We start from the raw sequence: 11,662 nt of genomic DNA, 5'->3' as shown, positions 1-11,662 counted from the left end.
ATCCATCTTTATGTCTCCACATAAAGTTCAAGTATTCATATAATAGCCATGGATCTTAGTTTATTGGATTTAGACTTTTATGTATGCAATTTATAAAATCAATAATAAGTTTATTGACTACAAAAAATGTTTATCTTTTTACAAACTACAAGTTTTAGGACATAAAACCCAACACTCCCCAATGGACGTAGCTCCTACACATAAAAGAATAAGATTTTAGTTGCCACTTCGGCCTCTTTTTTTAGATACTATTTTAACCAAGCTCATACTTAGCAAATGGTTGTCTATTCTTTTAATCTTGAGCTAACTATGAACTCCTGTTTATTTGGAATTATCCTTAGATTTTCATAGGTGAGGGTCGGCTCAACAGTGCCGACTTAATAAACCTCCATTTTAGGGGTAAAACTGGGTAGATAGCTGGGGATATCTGACAAAAAAATGGTAGCTAAATGACTATCAGAATATGAGTTATTCTAGAGATAGTGTTTAGTCAAGAATGTCTTGCTGTAGTATCATTGCAAAAATAATATTGGGTATATTATTACTTTGCTAGAACTTGATTGGGTCTAAAAGAAATTTACTTATAAAATTTGTTTATGTTTTTCAGAATGACGAGTGCACTAGTACAATTGTTGGCATCTAATAAACGGATAGGGTATAATTATGCAACCTGGAAATCAAATTTGAATACTATACTCGTGATAGACGATTTATGGTTTGTGTTAATAGAGGACTGTCCTTCTATTCCTGGCTCTAACAAAATCGAACTATTCGGGATGCATACGATAGATGGATCAGAGCTAATGACAAAGCCCATGCCTATATCCTTGCCAGCATATCTGATGTTTTGGCGAAGAAACATGAGGATATAGATACTGCCAAAGAGATTATGGAATCTCTACAAGGGATGTTTGGGCAACCGTCCTTCTCCCTAAGGCATGATGCTATTAAGTACATTTACAACTGTCGCATGAAAGAGAAGGCCTCTGTACGTGAACATGTCCTGGACATGATAGTCCACTTCAATGTGGCAGAAGTAAATGGTGTTATTGTCGATGAAAGAAGTCAAATCGGTTTTATTATAGAATCTCTTCTGAAGAGTTTTCTACAGTTCTGCACGAACGCTCTCACGAATAAAATTGAATACAGCTTGACTAGTCTTCTGAATGAGCTACAAGCTTACCAAACAATGATGAGAGCTAAAGGTCTGGAACTGAAAGTACACATTATTACTGCTGAGAAGAGAGGAATGTCCTCTAAAAAGCCTGATGTTGCTTCCTCTTCACAAAGTAAGAGTATGCCTGTTAGGAAGAGCAAAGAGAAAAGGGAAGAAGAAACCCACTGGAAAAAAAGGCAAGAATAACGCTGCAGACAAGGGAAAATGTTTTCACTGCAACGAGGAAGGGCATTGGAAGAGGAACTGCGCTCAATACCTTGCTGAGAAAAGAGCAGAGAAAGCAAAACAGGCAAACTAGTTCCTGAGGACTGCTTGCTCAACTTAACTAGTGGGAGATGTTGCTGGTTGATGATAATCTTATCTGTTTTTGTTATCTTGTAAAGAACAAATTGTATATATTTTTGTTGTAAATGAAATGTTCATTTTCGAAAATTATGTTTATTCTATCCCATAGCAACTTCTGTTAAAGAACTAACCTAGTTAAAAGCCATTTGCAAATATTCAGATATTTAAAACAGCTAGAAATCAATTAAGGCAAATAGTTATTTAACCTAAATGATAAGTTTAGAACACTTGAAATGTTCAGAGTGTACAAAACTTGTTAGATAAAATGAAACTAAAATACATCAATTGGATCAAAGTATAGAAAGTTTAAGATTTCTAGGTCTATTTGATAGAACATGAAATCCAGTGACAAATTTTCTTGTTGCTTTAGATTGTTTTCTTAAACATCATTCCAATTATTGGAATATTGTTCTAGATCACCTTGTATTATTTGTTTCCATAAAACTTGCATAAATCAATAAAGAGTTATTGAATTACCACTGTTATCAAGAGTTGTTTAGACAGTGAGATGCGTCTTACTCAAAAAGTTGAGAGTACCTCGATGTAGTGGGAGGAAAGTATGACTTCTTGGTCATTATTGAGAATAAGATGCATTCCACATATAGTTTAATAAGAAGTCTATTGTACACTAACATGTTTACAAAGATTCTCTCGGTTAAAGTGTTTGAGAATCTCCTAGTAAGACTAGGAATATCAAGTTAATAACCTAGGGCAAGTGGGAGAAATATCGGGTATGGGATACCGAATGGTAAACCATGGGTATGGGATGCCTTAGTTTTTTATATTTCTCTGTAAAAATCAAAAACTCAGTTTAATATATTCACATATATAAGTTACCATTGAAGTTTAGTCCAAATGGGAGTTTGTTGAGTTTTATGTCCAAAAACTGTTGGTTTGTAAACAATAAAACTATTCTAAAAATTCAATAAGTTGTTATTGAAAATATGTATTGCTTATTTCGTTTTAGAAATCCAATAAACTAAAAGACCCATAACTATTATATGAATACTTGAACTTTATGTGGAAACATAAAAGTGGACCAGGTTCGAGTAAATAGTCAAAATGATCTATAGTATATGAATGAGGTTGGGTGCCTTATTCTGGTAACACTATTGAATGTGGCCCACTATGTAGTTTTTACAAAGACTTGTAAAGTGCTACAGACGATGTGATCCTAAATTATACATGTTATGACATGAGGAGTGGGGGCATCTTCTGCAATGGGTTTGTATAAGATCGGACCATGAAATCAGTCACTCTTACTTATAACGTTGTTTACTGTTTAAGACTGACTATTTCAAAAAGATGACCTACGTAACTTGACCTTAATCCTGAGCTAACTATGAACTCCTGTGTAACATCCCAAGTTTTACAAAATTTTAAGTTAATTATCGAAAATTATTGAATTCTAGTTTTTCTCTAATCTTTGGAATTAGGGATCAAACTGTTAGAATTGAAGAAGTTTTATTGGTTAATGTGGATATTTTGGGGTAGAAATTTAAATTAATTAGAAGGGATAATTGAATTATTTGGATAAGAAATTTTGATTTTTGAGGAATTTGGAATTTTTTTAAGGAATTGAAATTTAAGAGGAAAAAAGGAAAATTGTGGTTTTAAAATTTTACTCTCTTTAATTTTGGAGTTTGGATCCAAAATTTAATTAAAGAATTAGGAGAAGATAATTGGTTATTTAAAATTTATTTAGATCAAGTATCTAAAAAAAATTTGTAAATTTGGATTTAAGTTAATTTGGAAAGTTTGAATTTAATTTTTGGGATTTAGAATTTTTGGAAAGAAGTGATTTAAAGTTTGGTGAATTTATTTTGAAGTTTATTTAATTAATTGGAGAAGAGGTGAAAGATTTGAATTTGATGTGATATATTTATCAAGGAAAGAATATGGGTTTTGAAATTTAATAAAAGAAAAGGAAAGAATATATTTTATATATCTATATATATTTTTGGTGGGTTATGGAGGAAAGGAAAATAAATATATCTATATATATGTGTGTGTGGAATTGGAGTTGTCTAAAGGGTTAAAGAAAGAGAAAAAAAGAATATTTATTAAAGATCTTTGGAAAGGGTGCGTTGAAACCCTTTCACCCCCATCTTCTTCTTCCTCATGCATGAAGACCACTCAGACTAGTCGGACGCTAGTTTGAGAGATTGGAGGTAGTTTTGGAACAAACTACACTTTGGACTTGGTTCAAGATTCATCTAAACTAGGAAAAAGATTAAGCCACTTAGGTATCGTTTGAGGTAAGTAATCTTACTACTGGAACTGCCTTTGTGTTGGACGATAACTTTACGATTTATTTGGAGGATTTTAAGACTAGTTACAAGGATAATTTTGACTGTTCTGAGATTTAATGGATTGTTTAGAAAAGATATATGAGCATGTGATAATATGTCTGAAGCATGTTAATTTATGAATATGATTTAAAATTTTATAAGACATTAAAAGTACGATTGAGCATGACCCTAAATTATGAGTTAAGCGACACTACTATTGGAATGTCTTAAAGCAAGGTGAAAGTTAGAGTATTTGTTGATGTACATATTTATGTGATTTATTATGAAAGTGTGTAGGCTATATGATGTATTATGAAATTTTGAATGTTTGATTGTTTACATGAGTTAGTGCATGAAAATGATGTATCAGAGTTGATCCATTAAAACTAGATTAAACACGTACATTGAGGTTAATTAATATGACCTTGAGGAAGAGATTTTAGAGGACTCATGATTATGTGAATGTTATATGTAATATGAAGTTAGATGCAACCTCTTTTCCTTTTTAGATTATTTGACTGCATGAAAGTGATGCATGTCCAAGGGCACTAGTACATGAAAGAGATGTACTAGGGCTGGTGTGTATGAAAGTGATACATACCTAGAGGGTACTGGGGTGTACATAAGAGGTGCATGCTCAGTGGGTTATGTGTAAACGAAATAGGTGTATACATAACCATGTGTAGGAAAGAGATATGCATCCCTACATTCATAGAGAAAATTTAGGGTATACGAAAGAGGTACACACTCAGTGGGTTATGTGTATACGAAAGAGGTGTATATATAACCATGTGTACAAAAGAGGTACACACTCAGTGGGTTATGTGTATAAGAAAGAGGTGTATACATAATCATGTGTACGAAAGAGGTACACACTCAGTGGGTTATGTGTATACGAAAGAGGTGTATACATAACCATGTGTACGAAAAAGGTACACATTAAGTGGGTTATGTGTATACGAAAGAGGTGTGCATAACCATGTGTACGTAAGAGGTACACATTCAGTGGGTTATGTGTATACGAAAGAGGTGTATGCATAACCATGTGTACGAAAGAGGTACACATCCCTACAATCATAGAGAGGACCTGGGGTGTACAAAAGAGGTGCACTCTAGGGGAAAGAAAAAAAAATGAGTGAGGCATGTAAGAGAAATCTTCAGGTCTCACTAGTAGAGAGTTTCAGTTCATGTTGCATTTATTGGACATAAATTCTTAGCCTGACCCCGGTAGTGGGGTTACTTACTGAGTATTTTATACTCACCATTTCTCATGTTTATGTTTTAGGTAAGAGTAGGGACGCGCTGGCGAATGACAAGCAGAATCCGTGATCGAGCCACTAGGACCAGTTTTATGCTTCCGCTCATGATGTTTAGATTTCTTTCATGTTTTCCACTTTCAGTCTTCATGTTTGAAACTTACTAATTATTATTCGTTTCCAAACTTTTACGGTTTTCTAGACTCATTAAATTTCTAATTATGATTTATGGGTACCCTATTATTTAGTTTTAATGAAAATTTTTTATTTGACTTTATTTATTTAGCATTTATTTCGCTATGAAAAATGTATCATTTTAAATTCTATGCATGCATGTGAATAGTAACGGCCTAGCTCGAGTCCTAGAGAGTTGGGTCGTTACATCCTGTTTATTCAAGATTATCCTTAAATTTGCATAGGTGAGGGTTGACTCAACAGCGCCAGTTCAATAAACCTCCATTTCAGATGTAAGACTGGGTAGATAGCTGGAGACATAGGGTGCAAGATGGAATTCACTCTTCCCGCTTTTAGGGATAGTAGAGAGGTTATTCTCTTAAGTGCTGACTTCGGGTCTTGAACAAGGGGTCCCACCCTATCATTGGCTTGAGAGGGACTCGGTTTGTTGATTGGATCACAAACCAATTGTTCATTAGAGGATCATTGGGACTTAAGGAACAAGAGGTAATCTCGGGGGTAAAACAAACATTCAACCCAACCGTTATTACAAACAACATGTGAAGGGTTAACTTACTAATCATGGTTATATCGAGTGGACATAATATATCTATAGTGTGGGAAGTACAACTATGGGCTTTAGTGATGTGATCATTAGTTAACGAATGGGGGTTGATTTGGTGTAAAGGGTTTAACCAATTAATCTCGGATCGTTGGAGCCCATGATTTGTAGGTCCATAAGGCCTCCCTACTAGCTTGTAAATGGATTAGCTTTAGAGTAGTGTGATAAGTTAATTTGAAACGTTCAAATTAGAATTAAGGGAATTAGTAATTATATGAGATAATATTACGCGTTTAATTTTGGAATTAAACAGAATTGGAGAATTTAATTAACATTTAAAAATGGTTTAAATTTTAAATTTATGAAGGTGGAATCTGTGTAAAATTAACTTAATATTTGATATAAATTAATTAAAATGAATTAAATTGTTTAATTAATTAATTATTATTAATTTTATTAGAAAATTAATTTATGAAATTAATTTTGTAAAATTAATAAAAGTTTTCAATTTTGAAATTAAATTGATTTTCGAAATCAATTTGAAATTAGAAAATTGGAAAACACAAATTTGAGGAATGTTGGATTTCTCCACTCACAACCTAGTAGCTCAGTTAACATCCACTTGACTCCAGCTTCAATACTCCAAGCATGAGTTGCATCTCATGCAACTTTCTTCTTTGCATCAATATCCTGCAATAAATAGAGAAGTTGGAAATGGAAATGAGGCACGCATCAATCGAAGTTTTGCTGAAAAATTCGAGTTGAAGAAGTTGTTCTTCAAGTGGGTGCAACAGTGAGTTCTTCTCCAAATTCCCTTTGTTCAAGCTTATTTTGAGTCCCACAACTCAATCTAAAGCTCAAAGAGAATAGTGGGGAAGATCTTGAGGTGGCATCAAGATTTGGAGAAGATTTACAGCTGAATTCGTGTTTCAAGAGGTTCTACAAAGGTATTACTTGAAACCCTCTTATTATTGTATGAGCATGCTTTATATACAGCCAAAATTAATGAATTAGAATGCTTATTGATCCTTGTTGCTTCCGTTTCATGTTGATATACTCCTACATACAAATGGTCTTATCCTAATCAATCATGTGGAGATATACGAGCTGGGGTATTCTATACAAAGAGTTTGTATAAGACCGGACCACGAAATGATTAGTTTCTTTATATAACGTCGTTGATAATTGAGACTTACATTTCACTAGGATAACCATAAGTGACATGACCTGAATCCTAAGTGAGTTGGGAACTCCTTTGATTTGTATGGGTGAGAGTGGCCAAATTGCCAACTAACAAGCCTTTTAGGGATTCGTCTGATTGGGGAGCTGGGAACTCAGCTATACAAGACGGAATTCACTCTTTCCCCGATGCAGGGGTAAGTAGATAAATTGCTCTGTTAAGGGCTAATTCCGAGTCTTGAACATGGTGGCCACACCCTCTCTTGTGAAGAGAGAACTCAATCATAGTGGGACTATGACTTATTGTTTATTAGAAGAATCAATGGTACTTAAGGAGTTAGATATACCTATACGAGGCAAAATGGTAAATTGGCCCAACTGTACTTACGAGCGATTTGTGAAGGGTCATTGCACTGTTGATTGGTTATATTCAATGGACACAAAAATATATCTGTAGTGTAAAGAGTGCAACTGTCGGTCTTTAGTGGAGTGTCCGAAAGTCAACGGATGGTGGATATTGTGATTAAAGAATTTAGTCAGTTATTCATGTACCGTTGGAGCTTCAAGCTATAGGTCCATAAGGTCCCCTTGGTAGCTCAAAGGGTTTAAGTTGAGAATCAAATTTTTGGTTAGTTTGAAGTGTTCAAATTAACAAGAAAAAAATTGATTATATATGATATAATTAAATTGATTCAATTATAGATGATATAATTGATATGATGTATTTGATACATTATTTGATTGGAGGAATTAATATAAATATGATCTATATTAAATACCATAAAATAGAAAAAGAACTATGGTTTATATGTTGCATATGATGCAATATTAAAACTATAGGTTATAAATATAATATGATAAGTTGGTTATTATATTTATTTATAATTTATTAATTATATGATAATTAATAATTTTTTTTCTTAATAACCGACTTGAGTGGGAGGTTATTTTTGGTTTTATGGTAACTGTAAGATAAAAGGAAAATTTGTTTTTTAAAATCATTCAATCATAATGTCTTGCAAAAGAAAAACTATCGAGTTTTTTACTAAATGATAGCTTTAGAGCCTAAACGATCAAGTATCAAGTTTACTATATGCTAGTTACTTATTGCTACACGATCGAGTATCAAGTCTATACGATAGGCTTTTTATCGATCGTTTGATCGTATACTCGATCATTTACCTCCTCCTTCCCTCTATCTAATGTCATATAGAGCCCACAACTCCTGGATTCTCACATCGAGAATACCAAGGTAACCTTGTGGTGTTTCCGAGTTCTGTTCGAGGATCGAGGACCGAGTTCTACTTGCTGGTGATCGAGGATCTTCCAATTGCTCATTAAGATTGAGTTCTGATCATTGTGTTCGAGTTCTTGTTTGGATGTATTGAGGAGACTGATCGAGGGAAATATGTGAAGAAAGAGTTCTTCAAAGGTATTGTACTCGACCCCTTTGTATTTTCTTAAGAAGCATGTTGTAATTTAATCTTTATGCATAATCGATTATGTATGACTGTAAATGTATGTGTTCTTTCTCAATGGGGTTTGGAACAATCGGTTCTCTAATTTATGAGTTTCTTCAATTGGTATTAGAGCCAGGTTGTTCTTGTTGGGGATGATGCCCTAAACTCTCGTGTCCTGTAGTTTGTAAACACAATTTTATATGAACGCTTGTGATGTATAATATATGATATTTTCTTCACTACTTGTCTTTGAACATTGGATGTTTTATTTGCTTTACCACAAACCAATAAACTAAAATCTCAGGTTGTCATTATGTAACTTAAGCATGTATATAGAGACATATAAGTGGATGATGTCTTAAGTGATAACCAAAATGGTATGTAGTATATGGATATAGGAAGGAAACCTTAGCCTGGTAATGCTACGGATGGGGCCCGCTTTGTAGAATAGTTACAAGTGTTGTGACTTGCTACATATGGCCTGATCGTGATCATTCATGTGGGGACGTGCGAGCGAGGGCATCCTATATAAAGAGTTTGTATAAGACCTGACGACGAAGTGTTAACTTGTCGTTATATAACACTATTCATGACAGAGACTTCACTTCACTAGGATGACCATAGGTAATATGACCTCAATCCTGAGTGAGTTGGGAGCTCCTGCCCTTGAGAGCGGTCCTTTGATTTGCATGGGTGCGAGTGGCCAGATTGTCGTACCACTTTGGGGATTCGTTTGATTTGGGAGTTGGGAACTGAGCTACACAAGATTGAATTCACTCTTTCCCCGAAGCAGCGGTAAGTAGATAGATTGCTCCCTTAAGGGCTGATCCCAGGGCTTGAACAATGTGACGCCACACACCTTCTCATGGCCTGAAAGGTGTCAACACATAGTAGGACTGTGTTGTATTGTTCATTAGAGGGATCGGAGGTACTTAAGGATTTAGATGCAACTACAAGGACAAAACGGTAAATTGGCCCAACAGTACTTACGAGCATCTGTGAAGGGTTATCGTACTGTTGATTGGGTATATCCGATGGATAAAGAAATATATTTGTGGTAAGGTGAGTGCAGCTGTCGGTCTTTAGTGGAATGCTTGGTAGATAACGGATGGTGGATCTCGTGGCTAAAGAGTTTAGTCAGCTATTCACGTACTGTTGGAGCTTCGAGCCATAGGTCCATAAGGTCCCCTTGGTAGCTCAATGGATTCAAGTTAAGAATCAGTTTTGGGTCAGTTTGAAATGTTCAAATTGACAAGAGGGAGTTTGATTATACATGATATGATTGAATTGGTTAATTATATATGATATGATTGACTTTATGTATGAGAAACATTAATTGGAGGAAATTGGATATAAATATGATTTATATCTAGTGGAGGAGAAAACACTAAGGTTTATATGTGATATTAAACTATAGGTTAATGAATATAATATGATTATATTTATTATTTTATTTTGACAATTATGGGATAATTGTGCACGCCGTTTTTTCCGTAACCGTGTGTTAGTGGGAAGTTTGATTTAGTTTTTGTAACTGAAGAATAAAATGAAAATCGTTTTTATTTTGCAAAAGATCACGTAATATTGCTTATGAAGTGTATGCTGCCTATCGCTTAGTAAACTGAGATACTACACGATAGCTCGAATTTACTACACAATCGTATACACGCGCCGCATCTTTCTAAACGATCACCTATGTTTTACTAAATGATCGTCTAGTGCCGAGCATTTACTCAACGATCGTCTAGCGTCGAGCATTTACTAAATGATCGTATAGATGATTGCAACCTATTTTCTACACAATTGTGTACTTCTTCAAAATGATCAAGCAGTCTATACGATAGACCCTACCCTTCTCCCACTTGCTTGATCGTTGTATACGATCTTCATATCCTCCTCCCCTCTATCAAATCCCATCAGAGCCCACTCTTTGGATTCTCACACTGAGAAAACTAAGGGTTCCAAATGGTGGTGTCGTCCTCATTTTCTTCTGTTCGTGTGGAGGCCGTTCGTGTGTAGACGACAGGTGGTGTTGATGGACGATAGCTTGAAAGTTCCAGCGAGAGCAAGAGGAGCCGTTCCTTGGAGAGAGCGAGTTTTTTTGTGAAGAAAAGTTATTCAACTGGTATGTATTCTTGTTCTCTTGTTATTTATTGTTCTAAGCATGACGGTAATTTTGTAGTATGATGCATATCTTGTCTGTTTGAATGTAAATGTGGAAATTTTGTCACAATGTATTTGGAACGATCCGCTTCTGCTCAGAGGTACTCTTTTATAAGAGTTCCTTCAATTGGTATTAGAGCTAGGTTTCTAATATTCCAAATTCATTGATGCAAAGAATTGCATTTACATTCTCGGTAGGTGAAGCATGTCTACTCTCTGTTTAATTGTTAAATCGTTTGTGGATGTGTGGGATTAATGGAGTTTCTGGGATGAAGCCTCAGATTGTTTAAATTCTTTTACATTTGAAGTTAATTGTAAAGGCCCCTGCGTTTTTGGGCACATTAAGTGCTATCGAGTCTATAATTTCAAAGAGTTTCAGCCTATGAGTCGTTTGAAACTTCGTAGCAAGGGTTGTTGTTCTTCGAGGATGAAGACGACCAAGTGTTGGTCGAGTCGTGTAAACGATAGGGTAGACGATTGTTGAGTATCAGATACTCAGGAGCTGGTTTACGAGCGCGTACTAGATGATCATGTAGCTCAATAAGCTTCATCACTTAGTTACTGAGTACACGATCGCAGAGTAAATCGGGCTTTGCAACTTCATTGTCGTCTAAACGATCATTTAGCATCCGCGTGTTTTAGTTTTGTGCGCTACATGGTCGTTTACCTCGCCGCGTTTACTAAACGATGGGAGCTTCACCCAGTGGTTTAAGACCCAGTTCGCCTGTGAACTGGTTTTCTCGATAAAAAATGTAATAGATAGAGTTTTCTTTCCAGTTTTTTAGGCGGTTCATCTCGGTCCATTAATTCTTTGTGAATGTATATAGGATGTATGTTTTATTTATATGTCATATGGTATGCCATATAGAAAAATTCCACCTTAGGTTATGCATTGGTCATGCATCATCTCTTTATTATAAGTGTTATGATTTAGAGAAGCATGATTTAAATTAAGTAAGAGCATGCTTATGCATCATATAATATAAGAGTTATATTTATGCATGAATAAAGCATTGACATGCATCATCTTTATATTATAAATGTTATAGTATAAG

This window comes from Benincasa hispida, chromosome 1 (genome assembly GCF_027475165.1).
Source record: "Benincasa hispida cultivar pf3 chromosome 1, pf3_genome.v1.1, whole genome shotgun sequence".
NCBI lineage: Eukaryota > Viridiplantae > Streptophyta > Magnoliopsida > Cucurbitales > Cucurbitaceae > Benincasa > Benincasa hispida.
The sequence above is the reverse complement of the archived record's forward strand: the minus strand, read 5'-3'. Positions refer to the sequence as shown.